Source organism: Odocoileus virginianus, chromosome 1 (genome assembly GCF_023699985.2).
Source record: "Odocoileus virginianus isolate 20LAN1187 ecotype Illinois chromosome 1, Ovbor_1.2, whole genome shotgun sequence".
NCBI lineage: Eukaryota > Metazoa > Chordata > Mammalia > Artiodactyla > Cervidae > Odocoileus > Odocoileus virginianus.
The window spans coordinates 63,844,735-63,864,658 of NC_069674.1; the positions used below are offsets into that span (position 1 = coordinate 63,844,735).

At 39.0% G+C, this 19,924-nt stretch overlaps 1 long non-coding RNA gene across 1 annotated transcript in view; it reads right to left on the reverse strand.

Moving 5' to 3' along the window:
- Nucleotides 1-19,924, reverse strand: part of LOC139036760 (uncharacterized) — a 234,377-nt gene that overhangs the window by 197,005 nt on the left and 17,448 nt on the right. The window contains exon 2 of the long non-coding RNA XR_011489620.1: nt 11,676-11,746. This is a non-coding gene — a long non-coding RNA (uncharacterized lncRNA). The remainder of the gene's footprint in view (nt 1-11,675; nt 11,747-19,924) is intronic.

Below are 19,924 nucleotides of genomic sequence, written 5' to 3' on the forward strand. Positions count from 1 at the left end.
TCATTTAACTTATTATGTGTGTTTTATAACTATGCCTTTTATTTTTCCATACTACTTTGTTTATTTTTATTATAGATTTTAATTCTTTCTTTTTAAATCTTTAAGCCTGTTTAATATGCCTATTATGTTTCAGATCATTCTATAATCTCTAGTTCTTGGAGGAGGAGTGCAAATTCTCCTGGTTATTGCAGCTGTTCTCTCACCCTCATTGCGTTTTATTTTCTATTATTTTTTTAAATCTCATGTGCTCTGCTTTGTAGGATGATTCTTTAAGAGCTGTTCCACTAGTTTCTTCCAGAGACCTGGGAAGTTCATGAGTTCTATGTTAAAATGAATTTCTCAATTTGGAATTCCTACATCCTGAGAGTTGTATAAGTTCAGGACTCACACCTGTTTCTGCTGACTTAAATTTCCAATTCCTTGCAGATTTCTTTACCCAACCCACCTCAGGCATGTCCCAGAGGGTGGAGTTTCTGCAGTCTCATTTCATGCAAGGGGCAGCCCTTTAAGACTTTCACAGAAGCACGGGACTGTCACAATGTCTGTCTTACTGAGCCCCCATCTCCTGTCTCTGAACTGGACTCCTGCCCAAACTTCCAAATCTGTCTGGTTGGGAAACCCTCTGAGACTCTATGGCTTCATCTTCTCCTAGCAAATCTGACTTTGTGTTCCTTTCTTATTTGTGGCACCAGGGATTTTTATTTTCTGTCTTCCAATCTTGGTTTACATTTAAAATGTAAAAATTTACATTTTTCCCCGTATTTCCATAACTAGGAGCAGGAGGAAAAGACGTTCATTGTTATCTCCTTTCACTACTTCAAGTTATATTTGGAGATCCCTGATTTTATACTGGATGGTTACCTCTCAGTTCAGTTCAGCCCCTCAGTCCTGTCTGACTCTGCAACTCCATGGACTGCAGCACGCCAGGCTTCCCTGTCCATCAGCAACTCCTAGAGCTTTCTCAAACTCAAGTACCTCGAGTTGATGATGCCATCCAACCATCTCATCCTGTCACCCCCCTCTCCTCCTGCCTTCAATCTTTCCCAGCATCAGGGTTTTTCAAATGAGTCAGTTCTTCGTATCAGGTGGCCCAAGTATTGGAGTTTCAGCTTCAGCATCAGTCCTTCCAATGAACACTCAGTGCTGATTTCCTTCAGAATTAACTGGTTGGATCTCTGCAGTCCAAGGGAGTTCAACCAACACTGCAGTTCAAAAGTATCAATTCTTTGGCGCTCAGCTTTCTTTATAGTCCAACTCTCATATCCATACATGACTACTAGAAAACCTTGACTAAACGGACCTTTGTTGACAAAGTAATGTCTCTGCTTTTTGATATGCTGTCTAGGTTGGTCATAGCTTTTCTTCCAAGGAGCAAGTATCTTTTAATTTTATGGCTGCAGTCACCATCTGCAGTGATTTTGGAGCCCAAGAAAATAAAGCCTCTCACTGTTTCCACTGTTTTGCTATCTATTTGCAATGAAGTGATGGGACCAGATGCCATGATCTTAGTTTTCTGAATGTTGAGTTTTAAGCCAACTTTTTCACTCTCCTCTTTCACTTTCATCAAGAGGCTCTTTAGTTCTTTGCTTTCTGCCATAAGGGTGATGTCATCTGTACATCTAAAGTTATTGATACTTCTCCCAGCAATTTTTACTCCAGCTTGTGCTTCATCCAGCCTGGTATTTCACATGATATACTCTGCATATTAGTTAAATAAGCAGAATGACAATATACAGCCTTGACATACTCCTTTCCTGTTTTGGAACCAGTCTGTTGTTCCATGTCCATTTCTAACTGTTGCTTCTTGACCTGCATACAACTTTCTCAGGAGGCAGGTCAGGTGGTCTGGTATTCCCATCTCTTGAAGAATTTTCCACAGTTTGCTGTGATCCACACAGTCAACGGCTTTGATGTAGTCAATAAAGCAGAAATAGATGTTTTTCTGGAACTCTCTTGCTTTTTTGATGGCCCAAAAGATGTTGGCAATTTGATCTCTGGTTTCTCTGCCTTTTCTAAATTCAGCTTGAACATCTTGAAGTTCATGGTTCATGTACTGTTGAAGCCTGGCTTGGTTACATCTACTGATCCTATTTCCTTTCCCAGCCCTCCTTTAGCACTGGAACTGTCTTCTAAATCCAGATCATATGTATGGGCCCTAAAGTGCCCTAGCCTTCCTCCCCCATGTTGAATCTTCTACTCACAAGCACCAACATAAAAAAGTCTTTCAGAACCAATTAACCACCATCCATCTGGTGAGCTTTCCTGGTGGTAGCTATCCAGCCATATCTGGACTCCTATTTCCAAAGTCAAGCCAGAGTTTACAACAGTTCTTGCTATTCAGTCACTAAGTCATGTCTGACTCTTTCTGACCCTGTGGACTGCAGCATGCCAGGCTCCCCTGTCTTTCACTGTCTCCCAGAGTTTGCTCAAATTCATGTCCATTGAGTTGGTGATGCTACTTAACCATCTCATTCTGTGCTGCCCCCTTCTCCTTTTGCCTTTAATCTTTTCCAGTATCAGGGTCTTTTACAATGAGTCAAGCTCTTCGCATCAGGCAGCCAAAATATTGGAGCTTCAGCTTCAGCACCAGTTCTTCCAATGAATATTCACAGTTGATTTCCTTTAGGATTGACTGGTTTGATTTCCTTGCAGTCCAAAGTACTCTCAAGAGTCTTCTCCAGCACCACAGTTCAAAAGCATTGATTCTTTCACACTCAGCCTTCTTTATGGTCCAACTCTCACATCCATACATGATTACAGGAACAACCATAGCTTTGACTAGACAGATCTTTGTTGGCAAAGTGATATCTCTGCTTTTTAATACACTGTCTATGTTTGTCATAGCTTTTCTTCCAAGGAACAAGCATCTTTTAATTTCATAGCTGCAGTCACCGTCCGCAGTGATTTTGGAGCCCAGGAAAATAAAAGATCTGTCACCGCTTCCACTTTTCCCCCTTCTATTTGCCATGAAATGATGAGACCAGATGCCATGATTTTAGTTTTTTTAATGTTTAATTTCAAGTCAGCTTTTTACTCTCCTCTTTCGTCCAGTGCTTGGATGTTAAATGGACTATGTTCACTCAAGGCCCATCTCCACATCCAGGTTATTTTCTCCTATCCAGTCCCCAACTGTCAGCTACACCCTGTTGAGTGAATGACTGCAAGTGTATGGATTAGGACTCTGCAGTCTGGCCCTGTATTCACAAAGTCCCACCAAGAACACATAAAACCCTACTTGAACAAACATCTATCTACCTATCTGTCTAGGATTTTAAGCCCCTGATTAAACAATGCCAATCCCAAGCCATTACTAGAACTCTATTTTAACAAAGATGAAAAAGAAGTACATTCTAAGAAAGGAAGTTTATATGAAGCATTTATTCAAATAATAAATTCCCTGGTAATGTGCTGAAGTTATATATATTCATCCTAATCTCTGACCAGACAATGATTACTGACATTCAGAAAGCAGACACTGGAAATCCACAGTGGTCAAAGAGATTAATATACTTTTTGTACTTCCTGTAACAATAAAGATTATGAATACATTTAAAAAAGAATTTCATTGAGATTTAAAAGTGAAATACTTAATTTTAAACTAAAAATAAAAAAATAATTAAACAAAATAACATATTACCCAAATATTGCCATCAATTGAGGCATTTCTGTACAACATTTCTGTTGAGATATAGTATCATTTAAAGGAATTTTTTAGTTTCCTGCAATTGTTTTCTATGTATGTTTTAAAATTAGATTATAGACTTAATTCATCTTGTGAAAACCTACAGAAAACACTGGTTTTTGACATGGCTAAAAATATCAATAATGCCATTTGAAGTTGACTTTTCAAGAATATTGTGACCTACATCAGGATAAGTACTATAGAAAAATCTTCAGGAATTATAAAACAGAAAAAAGAATACAAGTAAATCTTATTTTTTTTTTAGTAATCTTACCTACAGAATAATTATCACTCATGAATAACCTATCCCTTAGCTTTTTTCCCTAGAGTTTGTTGAAAACATTTGCTTATTCGTGTGTTCTTCAGGTCATTTCAGCTGTCTCTCTTCTGGAAAAAATTTTTTAAAGAAAACTCTCTAAACAACTTTCTAATAAATAAGCCTTTTATGTATGCTATGCCATGTTTTCTATTTGATTATTTTTTTAAAAGTTATACCACAAAATGTTTAGCAACATTTTCTGGAAGAAATTTTCCATGATTAGAACTAAAGTATTTCCAGTAGTAAATACAAACCCTCTATTTCTTACAGCTCATCTCTGTAATATTAAATATTTCTATGTACAGTTTAAAGTAGCTGAAGATATGGTTTGCTACATGGTATAAATGAATCATGAAATTAACTCTGTTAAAAATAGGGGTCTAGGAGGGAGGAGCTAAGATGGCAGAGGAATAGGATGGGGAGACCACTTTCTCCCCTACAAATTCATCAAAAGAACATTTGAACACTGAGCAGACTTCACAAAATAACTTCTGATCGCTAACAGAAGACATCAGGCACCCAGAAGAGCAGCCCATCCTCTTCGAAAGGAGGTAGGACAAAATACAAAAGATAAAAAGAGAGACAAAAGAGCTAGGGACGGAGACCCGGCCCAGGAAGGGAGTCGTAATAGAGGAAGTTTCCAAACACCAGGAAACCTCGCACTGGCGGGTCTGGGGGAAGTTTTCCAATATCGGAGGGCAACCTAACTGGGATGAAAAATAAATAAAACCCACAGATTACATGCCTAAAAGCAACTCCCAGCAGAAAAGTACCCCAGACACCCACATCCGCCACCAGCAAGTGGGGTCGGAACAGACAGGAGCGGGCGGCATTGCTTAGGGTAAGGACCGGGCCCGAATGCCCTGAGGGCAATCAGAGGGAGCTAACTCGAGATAGCAAGTTAAACTGTGGGATCACAAGAGAGAGAGAGAAAATTAACCGGCCGAACACACTGCCGGCCGTTCGCAGAACAAAGGGACTGAGCAATTCCAGAGGAGCTAGCCTGCGGTGGACCGGCCCATCCCCCACCGGAAGCAGGAGGCAGGGGGGAGGGGAAAGGGGCAAACTCGGCCCCAGAGACGGCACCCCTACCAAACTGCAAACAGGCTCCCAGTTTCTAACCAAAGACTTCCTAAGATTCTGGATGGTCGACATTCGCCAGGAGGGTCGCGGCTAGAGGCCAGCTCCCGAGAACAGACACAAGGCGCACGCACCCGACTGGTCCTTGAAGAAACTGAGGCTGGGACCACGGAGGGGAGAAGGCGCGCCGCACCCGGGGAGAGTGCGCTCATCAAGTTCCTGGTGGCCTGAGCTGCTTGGGCCAGGGAAGGCACAAAACGCAGGCCCAACCGAGTCCGCGCTTTTGTGGAATACCCGAAAAATGGAACCGCATGCAACACAGGGCCCACTCCCTATATAGAGCAGCCGGGAGCCTGAGCAGTGTAGACAGGGAGAGCACACACGCCCGCCGTGAGTGGGGGCAAACCCAGTGAGGCCGGAACACTGCGCGTGCTCCCCACACAGGCCAGTGATATTTGGCTGCAGCGCCCCTCCCTCTCCACAGCACGACTGAACAAGCGAACCTGAACAAGAAACCACCTCCGCCCGCCTGTGTCAGGGCGGAAATTAGACACTGAAGAGACCAGCAAACAGAAGCCAAATAAACAAAGGGAACTGCTTCAGAAGTGACCAGTGCAACAGATTAAAATCTCTGTAGGTGACACCAACTACACCAGAAGGGGCCTATAGATATCGAGAAGTGTCAGCTGGAACGAGGAGCTATCTGAAACTGAACCAAACCCACACTGAACGCAACAGCTCCGACATATTTTTACTTTTTTTTTAATTAAAAAAAATTTTTTTTTAATTTTTTCTCTTTTATTTTCTTTTAAAATTCCCTATTACTCCTCCATTACTCCTTTTCATTTTCATATATTTTTACTATTTTTTTAATTAGAAAAAAAGGTTTTTTTCTTTTATTTTTTCTCTGATTTTCTTTTAAAGTCCTTTAATACTCCTCTATTACTCCTTAATTTTCATTTACATTTCACTATAACCTTGCAAAAAAAAAAAAGAGGCCCTATTTTTAAACCAAACTTCAAATATATTTCTAACATTTTTTGTGTTTTTGTTTTTAATATTGTATTTTAAGAGTCTAACCTCTACTCTAGATTTTTAATCTTTGTTTTTCAGTATTTGATATCAATTTTGGACATTTAAGAATCCAATATTCAGTACCCATTTTTACTCAGGAGTGTGTTGATTACTCTCTCCCACTTTTGACTCTCCTTTTTCTCCCCCAGAACACCTCTATTTCCTCCCTCCCCCTTCTTTTCCTAATCCAATTTTGTGAATCTCTGTGACTGTCTGGGCTACAGAGAACACTTTGGGAACAGAGAACTGGGTAGATCTGTCTCTCTCCTCTTGAGTCCCCCTTTTTCTCCTCCTGCTCATCTCTATCTCCCTCCTCTCTCTCCTCTTCATGTAACTCTGTGAACCTCTCTGAGTGTCCCTCATAGTGGAGAATCTTTTCACCATTAACCTAGAAGTTTTATTATCAGTGCTGTACAGTTGGAGAAGCCTAGAGGCTACTGGAAGAATAAGACTGAAATCCAGAGGCAGGAGACTTAAGCCCCAAACCTGAGAACACCAGAAAACTCCTGACGACAGGGAACATTAAGTAATAAGAGACCATCCAAAAGCCTGCATACCTACACTGAAACCAGCCACCACTCAAGAGCCAATAAGTTCCAGAGTAAGACATACCATGCAAATTCTCCAGCAACGCAAGAACATGGCCCTGAGCATCAACATACAAGCTGCCCAAAGTCACACCTAACACATAGACCCATCTCAAAACTCACTACTGGACACTCCATTGCACTCCAGAGAGAAGAAATCCAGTTCCACGCACCAGAACACCAACGCAAGCTTCCCTAACCAGGAAACGTTGACAAGCCAATTGTCCAACCCCACCCACTGGGTGAAACCTCCACAATAAAAAGGAACCACAGACCACCAGAATACAGAAAGCCCACTCCAGACACAGCAATCTAAACAAGATGAAAAGGCTACCCAACAGGTAAAGGAACATGAAAAAAGCCCACCAAGTCAAACAAAAGAGGAGATAGGGAATCTATCTGAAAAAGAATTTAGAATAATGATAATAAAAATGATCCAAAATCTTGAAAAACAAAATGGAGTTACAGATAAATAGCCTGAGACAAAGATTGAGAAGATGCAAGAAATGTTTAATAAGGACCTAGAAGAAATAAAAAAGAGTCAATTAAAAATGAATAATGCAATAGAGATCAAAAACACTCTGGAGGGAACCAACAGTAGAATAACAGAGACAGAACATAGGATAAGTGAGGTAGAAGATAAAATGGTGGAAATAAATGAAGCAGAGAGGAAAAAAAGAAAAAAGAATCAAAAGAAATGAGGACAACCTCAGGGACCTCTGGGACAATGTGAAACGCCCCAACATTCGAATCATAGGAGTCCAGAAGAAGAAGACAAAAAGAAAGGCCATGAGAAAATACTCGTGGAGATAATAGCTGAAAACTTCCCTAAAATGGGGAAGGAAATAGTTACACAGGTCCAAGAAACCCAGAGAGTCCCAAACAGGATAAACCCAAGGCAAAACACCCCATGACACATATTAATCAAATTAACAAAGATCAAACACAAAGAACAAATATTAAAAGCAGCAAGGGAGAAACAACAAAGAACACACAAAGGGATGCGCATAAGGATAACAGCTGATCTATCAATAGAAACCCTTCAGGCCAGAAGGGAATGGCAGGACATACTTAAAGTAATGAAAGAGAATAACCTACAACGTAGATTACTGTACCCAGCAAGGATCTCATTCAGATATGAAGGAGAATTCAAAAGCTTTACAGACAAGCAAAAGCTGAGAGAATTCAGCACCACCAAACCAGCTCTTCAACAAATGCTAAAGGATCTTCTCTAGACAGGAAACACAGAAAGGCTGTATAAACGTGAACCCAAAACAACAAAGTAAATGGCAACGGGACCATACCTATCAATAATTACCTTAAATGTAAATGGGTTGAATGCCCCAACCAAAGACAAAGACTGGCTGAATGGATACAAAAACAAGACCCCTATATATGCTGTCTACAAGAGACCCACCTCAAAACAAGGGACACATACAGACTAAAAGTGAAGGGCCGGAAAAAAATACTTCACACAAACAGAGACCAAAAGAAAGCAAGAGTTGCAATACTCATATCAGATAAAATAGACTTTAAAATAAAGGCTGTGAAAAGAGACAAAGAAGGACACTACATAATGATCAAAGGATCAATCCAAGAAGAAGATGTAACAATTATAAATATATATGCACCCAACATAGGAGCACCACAATATGTAAGGCAAACGCTAATGAGTATGAAAGAGGAAATTAATAGTAACACAATAATAGTGGGAGACTTTAATACCCTACTCACAACTATGGATAGATCAACTAAACAGAAAATTAACAAGGAAACACAAACTTTAAATGACACAATGGACCAGCTAGGCCTAATTGATATCTATATGACATTTCACCCCAAAGCAATCAATTTCACCTTTTTCTCAAGCGCACACGGAACCTTCTCCAGAATAGATCTCATCCTAGGCCATAAATCTAGCCTTGGGAAATTCAAAAAAATTGAAATCATTCCAGTCATCTTTTCTGACCACAGTGCAGTAAGATTAGATCTCAATTACAGGAAAATAAATTATTAAAAACTCAAACATATGGAGGCTAAATAACATGCTTCTGAATAACCAACAAATTATAGAAGAAATCAAAAAAGAAATCAAAGTATGCATAGTAACGAATGAAAATGAAGACACAACAACCCAAAACCGATGGGACACTGTAAAAGCAGTGCTAAGGGGAAGATTCATAGCATTACAGGCTCACCTCAAGAAACAAGAAAAAAAGTCAAATAACCTAACTCCACACCTAAAGCAACTAGAGAAGGAAGAAATGAAGAACCCCAGGGTTAGTAGAAGGAAAGAAATCTTAAAAATTAGGGCAGAAATAAATGCAAAAGAAACTAAAGAGACCATAGCAGAAATCAACAAAGCTAAAAGCTGGTTTTTTGAAAAAATAAACAAAATTGACAAACCGTTAGCAAGACTCATTAAGAAACAAAGGGAGAAGAACCAAATTAACAAAATTAGAAATGAAAATGGAGAAATCACAACAGACAACACTGAAATACAAAGGATCATAAGAGACTACTACCAGCAGCTCTATTGCCAATAAAATGGACAACTTGGAAGAAATGGACAAATTCCTAGAAAACTATAACTTTCCAAAACTGAACCAGAAAGAAATAGAAGATCTGAACAGACCCATCACAAGCAAGGAAATCAAAAATCCTTGATAAAATCCTATGGGTCAGTGGTTCTCAGAGAATCGTATATGGTCCACTGGTGAGTAAGCAACAAGGATTCTCCTCTTGAGCCAAGAAAGAACAAAAATCTTTCCTTAGTCCCTTATGGGGAATGATACACACCTCTATGGATTTTCACCTGTATATAGGACCAAGGGCCAATTTCCAAAACCCACTATCTTGGCCAGGTTCCTCAGAAAGCAGAGATAGAAGTTAAAGCATATGTGCAACTACTTTATTAGAGAGTGCAGTCCAGCAAAGCAGGAGACTTATGACAAGAAAATTAGTGAAACCAGCTTCAGTTCCTACAACTATTGCTAGTCTCATGAGACCATAATTGGTGTTCATCAGCTCATCCTCCCCTTTCCACCATCCATTCTAGATTCACTCATTCTTGGCCAGCTTTGAATGGCCTGGTATTCTTGCCTAGTGCATGACCCACAACTAACTACATGGTATAAGGTCCTTCTCATTTCTAGGTCACAAATGCATGGACAGCTTGCAGACCCCATGGTGTCTTCTTCCTCACCATGAGCAAGGAAGCCCCAGAGCAGAAGATAAATAGTGCACGGGAAGGCTTAAGGAGAGGTACTGTAAGGAGAGCTGTACTCTCTTGAAAATGGTTGAAACTCTTACTAAGATTGAGTGAGTGACTTGAGAGACCAAGGACTTGGGGACAACTGATGGCAAAGGAATCTAAAATGATACAGAAGTGTCTGGTACAGACAACCACATGAGTTAGCAAAGGTTAAATTTTTAAATTTTTCATTCTTAAACTAAAGAGAACATGTATACTGGGTTATTTTTCCCTTGGAAAGTAGAAATGAGTAAGGTAAGTGGTCCATAGGGCCTATTCCCTTATCTAACTAGTTGGGTAGGGGAGTGTCAAATACACTGCACACTATTGCCTTAGATGACCTTTAAGTCACTTGTTTAGTTATTAACAATTATTTTTTATCTTGACTCTTTTTAAAAAGAATTTGAAATGTCTTATAAGAAAAGTTGGTAGATATGATAAATATATTAAATGGCCCATGCAATGACAGAAACATAAATGTGCTTAAAGTATGCTTAACATAATTGCAATGATAGAGCTGCAAATTTGGCTTGGAATTTTACGGTTAAGCAAACATGATAAGTTATATAGCTTTTGTTATCAGAAAGGAGGAAGCATGCTTTAGGAGAAGCAAAATTTTTCTGAAATCTAAAAGAACTTTCTGATGTAGAGCTTTATAAAGGGAAATTGTGTAATGAAATGGACAATGTCCTCAACAACATTTTTACAGGAAATACAGAAGTTAACTTTGTTTTATAATAAGGTATGGAAATTTATTATTTCCAAAAAATGGCACTATAATTCCTTTAAGGGAGAAAACAACTTTTGCTGGGATAACAGTTGAGGGAGAAGAATCCAGTGTGGGCTGTGAAGGCCTCAGAGGAATAGAAAAATAGTTCTGTTTAATAGAGGAAAAGGAATTTGGAGGTATTTAAGACAACTTGGAAATGAGTAGATGAACTCACCTCAGAGCTGAGGTGAGAAGGGAAATGAGGAAGAGCAAAAACTACAGAACAGGTGCAATGTTCTGTGAACAAGTGATCTCCTGTCACTTACCACCACCCCCAGTCCTCAGTACAGTTTGCAAACCTCATAATTTCAATACATATATTGAAAGCAAAGAGTGTTAAGTTTCAGTCAAAATGGCAGTGGGGCAAGTCAGTGACAAAGGCAAGGAATCCAGAAGCCAAGAAAAAAAGAAAATCAAGCAATTGTAAACCAACTGGTATAAATGAGAACTGGAGAGCAAAAACAATGCTGATTGAGGGCAGGTCGACTGGGTATCAGTGCCAGATGTATGGGACTTGGTGGTCCAGTGGCTAAGACTCTGTGCTCCTAATGCAGGGGGCCCAGGTTTGATCCCTGGTCAGGGAACTAGATCCCACATGCTGCAGCTAAGAGTCTGCATGCCACAACTAAAGATCCCATATGCTGAAACTAAAGATTCCGTATGTCACAATGAAGACTGAGGATACCATGTGCCTCAACTAAGACCCAGCATAGCCAAATAAATAAATAAATATTTTTAAAAGAATACCAGTGTGTTCACTTTAACATCTCCTGATAAAAGCCTAAAGTCTAACATTTCCAGAATGATAGACCACACTTCCCCTGAAGGCAAATAACATATTCATTATAAAAGTGGCAGATAATTGTCACCCAGCATGCATTTTCCCCCTTCTTTTAAGATATAGAACTTACTCTTTTTAGCTGGACACATGGGGTTCCACCTGGAGCCATTTCTTAACAAACCATTCAACAGGTTGCAGCTTCTTTAAAAAAAAAAAAATGGCCAATGAGATTTAAGTGGAAAAGATGGGGACAATTTCTGTACCAGATTATTATCTGGATACTTAGCCATTGTGTCTAACTTCTCCCATTCCTGAAATCTATAATATGGACATACTGGTGGTAAGGCAGCTTTGACCATGTAGATAATGACAACCTTTATAACCTATAGATGGCCTAGTAATGATACAGAAGGAACCTGGATTTCCTGGTGAACTAGAACTGTCTATCCTCCTTCCCTGAAGACCTACCTCTTACACTTTAGATGAGAGAAAAATAAATTATCAACTTTAAACCCCTGTTGTTTGGTCTCTGTTAAAGCAGGCATGTGTTAAAACAACATCCGGTGGATCATCAAAAAAGCAAAGAGTTCCAGAAAAATATCTACTTCTGCTTTATTGACTACACCAAAGCCTTTGACTGTGTGGATCACAACAAACTGAGGAAAACTCTTCAAGAGATGGGAATACCAGACCACCTGACCTGCCTCCTGAGAAATCTGTATGCAGGTCAAGAAGCAACAGTTCGAAAGTACAAGGAACAACAGACTGGTTCCAAATCAGGAAAGGAGTATGTCAAGGCTGTATATTGTCACTCTGCTTATTTAACTTATATGCAGAGTACATCATGAGAAATGCTGGACTGGAAGAAGCACGAGCTGGAATTAAGATTGCCAGGAGAAATATCAAGAACCTCAGATATGCAGATGAGACCACATTTACATCAGAAAGCAAAGAAGAACCAAAAATTCTTGATGAAAATGAAAGTAGGCTTAAAGATCAACATTCAGAACACTAAGATCATGGCATCCAGTCCCATCACTTCATGGCAAATAGATGGGGAAACAACGGAAATACTGAGAGACTATTTTTGGGAGCTCCGAAATCACTGCAAATGGTGACTGCAGCCATGAAATTAAAAGACGTTTACTCCTTGGAAGAAAAGCTATGACCAACCTAGACAGCATATTAAAAAGCAGAGACATTCAATCAATTCACTTCAGCCACTCAGTCATATCTGACTCTTTGCAACCCCATGAACGGCAGCACGCCAGGCCTCTCTGTCCATCACCAACTCCCAGAGTCCACCTAAACCCATGTCCACTGAGTCAGTGATGCCATCCAACCATTTCATCCTCTGTCGTCCCCTTCTCCTCCTGCCCTCAATCTTTCCCAACATCAGGGTCTTTTCAAATGAGTCAGCTCTTCACATCAGGTGGCCAAAGTATTGGAGTTGCAGCTTCAGCATCAGTCCTTCCAATGAATATTCAGGGCTGATCTGCTGATCTGAACCGATGGTAGAAACAGATGGTTCCCTACTCTTATCTACTCTCCTTCCCTACTAACAGAAAGTAGACCTTACAGTCTACTCTGCTGCTGCTGCTGCTGAGTCACTTCAGTCGTGTCCGACTGTGCCACCCTATAGACGGCAGCCCACCAGGCTCCCCCATCCCTGGGATTCTCCAGGCAAGAACACTGGGGTGGGTTGCCATTTCCTTCTCCAGCACATGAAAGTGAAACGTGAAAGTGAAGTCACTCAGTCATGTCTGACTCTGAGCGACCCCATAGACTGCAGCCTACAAGGCTCCTCTGTCCATGAGATTTTCTAGGCAAGAGTACTGGAGTGGGGTGACAGTCTACTCTAGATTTCTTTAAATGTGATGTAACTGTTCTTAAATGTGGTTCAGTTCAGTTCAGTTGCTGAGTCGTGTCTGACTCTTTGCGACCCCATGAACCGCAGCATGCCAGGCCTCCCTGTCCATCACCAACTCCTGGAGTCTACCCAAACCTATGTCCACTGAGTCAGTGATGCCATCCAACCATCTCATCCTCTGTCATCCCCTTCTCCTCCTGCCCTCAATCTTTCCCAACATCAGGGTCTTTTCAAATGAGTCAACTCTTTGCATCAGGTGGCCAAAATTTGGAGTTTCAGTTTCATCATCAGTCCTTCCAATGAATACCCAGGACTGATCTGCTTTAGGATGGACTGGTTGGATCTCCCTGCAGTCCAAGGGACTCTCTAGAGTCTTCTCCAACACCACAGTTCAAAAGCATCAATTCCTCTGCACTCAGCTTTCTTTATAGTGCAACTCTCACATCCATACATGACCACTGGAAAAACCATAGCCTTGACCAGATGGACCTTTGTTGGCAAAGTAATGTCTCTGCTTTTTAATATGCTGTCTAGGTTGGTCATAACTTTCCTTCCAAGGAGTAAGCATCCTTGGAAGGAAGCGTGCCCAAATCTTTGCGACCTGATGGACTGCAAGACGCCAGGCATCCCTATCCATCACCAACTCCCAGAGCTTACTCAAACTGAAGTCCATAGAGTTGGTGATGCCATCCAACCATCTCATCCTTTGTTGTCCCCTTCTCCTCCTGCCTTCAATCTTTCCCAGCATGAGGGTCTTTTCGAATGAGTCAGTTTTTCATATCAGGTGACCAAAGTATTGGAGTTTCAGCTTTAGCATCAGTCCTTCCAACAAATACTCAGGGCTGATTTCTTTTAGGATGGACTGGTTGGATCTCCTTGCAGTCCAAGGGACTCTCAAGAGTCTTCTCCAACACCACAGTTCAAAAGTATCAATTCTTTGGCACTCAGCATTTTTATAAGTCCAATTCTCACATCCATACATGACTACTGGAAAAACCATAGCTTTGACTAGACAGACCTCTGTTGGCAAAGTAATAACTCTGCTTTTTAATATGCTGTTTAGATTGGTAATAGCTCTTCTTCCAAGGAGCAAGCATCTTTTAATTTCATGGCTGCAGTCACCATCTGCAGTGATTTTGGAGCCCAAGAAAATAAATTCTCTCACTGTTTCCACTGTTTCCCCCATCTATCTGCCACGAAGTGATGGGACTGGGTGCCATGATCTTAGTTTTCTGAATGTTGAGTTTAAGCCAACTTTTTCACTCTCCTCTTTCAGCTTCATCAAGAGTCTCTTTAGTTCTTTTTCACTTTCTGCCATAAGGGTGGTGTCATCTGCATATCTGAGATTACTGATATTGCTCCCAGAAATTTTGATCCCAGCTTGTGCTTCATCCAGCCCAGTATTTCTCATGATGTACTCTGCATATATGTTAAATAAGCAGAGTGGTAATATACAGCCTTGACGTACTCCTTTCCTGATTTGGAATCAGTCTGTTGTTCCATGTCCAGTTCTAACTGTTGCTTCTTGACCTGCATACAGATTTCTCAGGAGGCAGGTCAGGTGGTCTGGTATTCCCATCTCTTGAAGAATCTTCCACAATTTTTGATCCACACAATCAAAGGCTTTGCCGTAGCCAATAAAGCAGATGTTTTTCTCGAACTCTCTTGCTTTTTCTATGTTCCAGCAATGTTGGCAATTTGATCTTTGGTTCCTCTGCCTTTTATAAATCCAGCTTAATAATATGGAAGTTCACAGTTCATGTACTGTTGAAGCCTGGCTTGGAGAATTTTGAGCATTACTTTGCTAGCCTGTGAGATGAATGCGATTGTACAGTAGTTCAAACATTCTTTGGCTCTGTCTTTCTTTGGGATTGGAATGAAAACTAACCTTTTCTACCATGTATTGTCTAAAATTTCTGCTACTCTAGATATCATGTGCTCAGAAAGACTAGAACCACTGGGATACATGATTCCAAACATTTCTGAACACTCACCAAACCATTCTATTACTTCTTTTCACAATATTTTGTCATTTCTTCATAGGAAGAATGAACAACTGCTCATTATCTTATTTTTCTTTCTGTTATGTCTTCATTATTCATTTAAAAATGTTAAATACTAAATTAAAGATATTCACCATTTTTTTGACATTCATAAAATTCACGAGGTATACCCTTTTTCTTGAATCTGAGTGAGCACTGTGACTGCTTGTCAAACAGAACATGACAGAAACAGCACTGGACCAGGTTTCAGGTCATAGCCTTAATAGGCTGGTATCTTCCTCTTCCTGTCTTTTTAAACACATACTCTTGGAAATTTGTTACCATGTTGGGAGGAAGTTCAAACAACACTGTGGAAAGGCCAACAGGGAAATAAATCAAGTGCACTAGTGCATAGCCCTGCTAATCTCCCAGCTCAGAACTGGCACCAACTTGTCAGTTTTTTCAGTGAGTCATTTTATAAATAGATCCTTTACCTTCAGTTGAGCTGTCCTAACTGATGCTTCATAGAGCAGAAATGAGCTGCTCCTTCTGAACACTGTCCAAATTTCAGATTTGTGAGTAACATAACTGCTATGTTTTTAAGCTGTTAAGTTCTGGGTGTTTGTTACACAGCAATAAATTACGTTCAGTGAAAGAAATGAATGATGCCTCATGCTCCTGCTTAGTCGCTCAGTCGTGTCTGACTCTTTGTAACCCCATAGACTATAGCCCACCAGGCTCCTCTCTCCATGGGACTCTCCAGGCAGGAATACTGGAGTGGGTAGCCAATCCCTTCCTCGGGGCATCTTCCTCACCCAGGGATTGAAACCGGGTCTCCTGCACTGCAGGTGGATTCTTTATTGTCTGAGCCACCAGGGAAGCTCCTTAACGATGCTTAATGAAATGTAAACATAAAACGAATTTCTAGTAGTCAAATATTGTGAAGAACATAAATATTGTCATGAACATGCCACTTATCTTTATTGAGTACAATAAGCCAAACTGTATTTACTACTAGTATTTGACTTTGAGTTTATCTTGCTACATGCCCAGAGCCATTGACACAAATATTTGGTAAAAATATTGAGAGGGGTAGATATTTTTCTCATTCACATGAAAGCAAAAAGTATTTAGGAATCAAATGAAAACTATACCTGAAAAGTATGTGATGTAACACTATCACCTTCCTGAATTCTGAAGAATTTAGAATAAAGATCGCCTATTTTTTTTTTTTTTAACAATGTACAGCTAGCTCCATTGTATTTCACTATTTAGAGGATTGGTTACTGAGACTAAGCCACTCAGCTGATAAACAAAAGAATGAAACAGAGCAAAATAGAGTGCAATGGTCAGTCAGGATGGTTTATCTAATGTTTCAGAATAGTATAATTTCAGCTTACATATTTTCTTTTTAGTCTACTACGTGTATAATGTTCAGCGTTTTCAGCAGATGAAGTCATTTCAAAGTAGAGCTCCCTAGTCTGTTTAGAGGTACAACTAGAGATACTTTTATTTATCCATCTCAGGATGAGTCTCACCCCTAAATTAAAACTTTTTAATGTACCCAACACATAAATAAAATTTACAGTTGACTTTTCAATGAGACCTGGTCCATGAGTGTGCAATTTGGTATGAGATCTGAAAGTTGAGTCACATTTTGCCCTCTCACTTTCTGTAAAAATAGGCATAAGTTAGGATATAATAGGTGGTTAATAATCAAAACTCAAACTAATAATGTCATAAACATGTTCAAAATAGACAGTATAATGTTACTATGGCAGCTCTGTTCTGCAAGTTGTTCAGGGATCCAGACTCCTTTTGTCTTGTTCTTCCTCTATCTTTAGGCTATTTTCTTCACCCAAGATGGCTTGTCACCACATCCACATTCCAAGCAATAGGATGAAAAAAGGGGCATGCCTTCCCTTTCAGGATGCAACCTAAAGTTTCACAGATCAATTCTGCTCACATTACATTGACTGGAATTAGTTAACACAGGCCACATCCAACTGAAAGAAAGGTGGACAATGTGCAGACTTTATTCAGTATGGCCATGCACCCAGCAAAAACAATTCAGTATTCTACTGCTATGAGAAAGAAATGGAGATTAGATGTTGAGCAACAACTAGAATGCCTTCCACAGGTGCACTTTCTTTGAAGGAAGGATGAATCTTCTGGCTAATATTTTACATTATACAAAATCAGTGACTTGAATTTTCTGCCTGAATGAACACTAGACAAATGCTTTACCTAAACCACTCTGACCAAAATTTCATAAAGAATTCTTAACTATCAAATGAGATGATGCATTTTTAAGTCATCTTTATGTACTAGTCACAAAATACTATAATAAAGAAACCAGAAGTCATTGATTCAGACATGGCTAATAGATATTCATGGCACTTTTATCTGTGCTAAGCAACAATTTCTAGAGTGCTCTACATGTTTGCTTTTTATATAATTTTAACGCACATAATATCTTTCAGCAGACAATCTCAAGAAGCTTTTATAAACATTAATTAACTGTACTTCACACCACTCTTGAGAACTGAGAATTAATACATCCATTTACATGGCAGGAAGCCAGATGAACATTACAATCAAGCAATATGGAGCTTATTTAGTTTCAGCCATGTAACAACATCAAATAGGCAGTACTAGAAACTCAATGTTAATCTGAAAATTGGGTATTTAGCTATTTCTAGGCTGGCAAATGATTATTACCCTATATTCAGTTCAAGCAAAATCACATTACTAAAACACAAAAAGAAAAACTTTATTTCAAAGTGATACTTCAATTTAAATGCAATTGATACCTAATCTTCTACATATAAATCTAAATATAAAAATAAAATTGAAACGAGTCTCACCATATAGACTTTTAGCATGAAGCTTGATGCAATTTGTTTCCAGATTTGTTTTAACAAATGTTATTCAATTCATGTGTAAGGAAAAGATAGCACATATCAGATTTATCTGAATAAAATAACCAAACTATATATGAACACATGTTATGTGTACTTTCTCAACCTATCTTAGAGTTATTATGAAGAATAAATAATAAAAAATGGTAAAATATATTACTGTGAATACACTACCCAAAGAGCTAACTTCTCAGTATGACATGAAACATATTGATAATGCTTAAAATCCCAAAATTGTTATTCATTGGAAAAAATTAATTATATGATTTTATTTGTTGTAGGGAATTTTCCAAATACACAAAGAGATATAACCGTGGTCCCTTAATGAGGCAGATAAGATTAGTTTATTCACTAAATAAAAGCTTTAACATTACACTTATTTCTTGCAATCTAATCTAAGTCTGAAAAAAGTGAGGTCTAACCCTCACTTTAATGGAAGCTAAAATACAGAAATAAAGGCAAGAGCATTATTTATTTTTTATAGGACCAGACAAGTGTCCAATGCAAAATTTACTGATGACAAACAGCATGAAGACTAATGAAATATGAACCAATAGCTTTTAGCTCAGACTTTCATCAGTGATCTTTCCAAAATGCTCCTTGAATAGATTTTTTTCAAACCCTTCAAATAAAAGCAATCCAAAGTTTAGATATAAGAGAATATCCTGAAAGATCTTTTGAAGCTGCGCATTTTCCAAATCACAAGAAACTTAAAACAAATTTTTGGGAAATTTCTCCTAGGACATTTATCCTGCCGAGGTTAATAAAGAGAGGGAACTGGGATTCCATTCCACCGGGCTCACCCTTTCCTATGGACTGACACACCCAAAACATTAGAGTTTAAAGCCAGCTAACTAATGAAATCCATTTCAGAGCTAATAGTTTAAACTTATGGGTTATTTTGTTTGGTTGAAGGGGTGTGGGGAGTACTTTTCCAAAGGAATATCAAATTCAACTTTAGTAACTTACCCAAGGAAAACAATTCTCGGCATCAAAACCTAATAAACATGCAAAGTCTCTGCCAATAGTAGTGGTGGAATAGAAAGATGATAATAATTTATGACAGAATGGGAAATAGCTTTATCTAGGGATATAATAACTCTTCTTAAGAAAGATACATATATATGTTTTCCAATACATATTAAAAAGTTTTATTGCTTTCTTTTTAAATAAAACTAAAAAATTCTGTCTACATATGTGATATGAAATCCATTTTAACAACAGTTATTGGGAGTCTTCTACTGTGTATAGTAAAAGATATGGAAATGAGCAAGACAAGTTCTGCCCTCAAGAAGCATACAATGAAAAGGAAGATGAGGAGGTATATTTCCAGGGAGAATAAAATAAGTATTGCTAGAAAAAGAGAACTTTAAAGGAGAAAAAAAAAGAGTTTCTTGGAAGATTCAGGAAAGGTTGATTAAGCAAGGAAATATTTTATATGGACCTTGATGGATAGGTAAGATTTTGGTGTTTGGAATCTAAGGGTGCACAATAGTGATGGAAGGATTCCAAGTAACAAGAACAAAATAGGACAAATGAAAGTCTAAAACATACTGAGTGGTATAGCGTAGAATGTGGAGAGCCACGTAATAGAATATAAATTTGG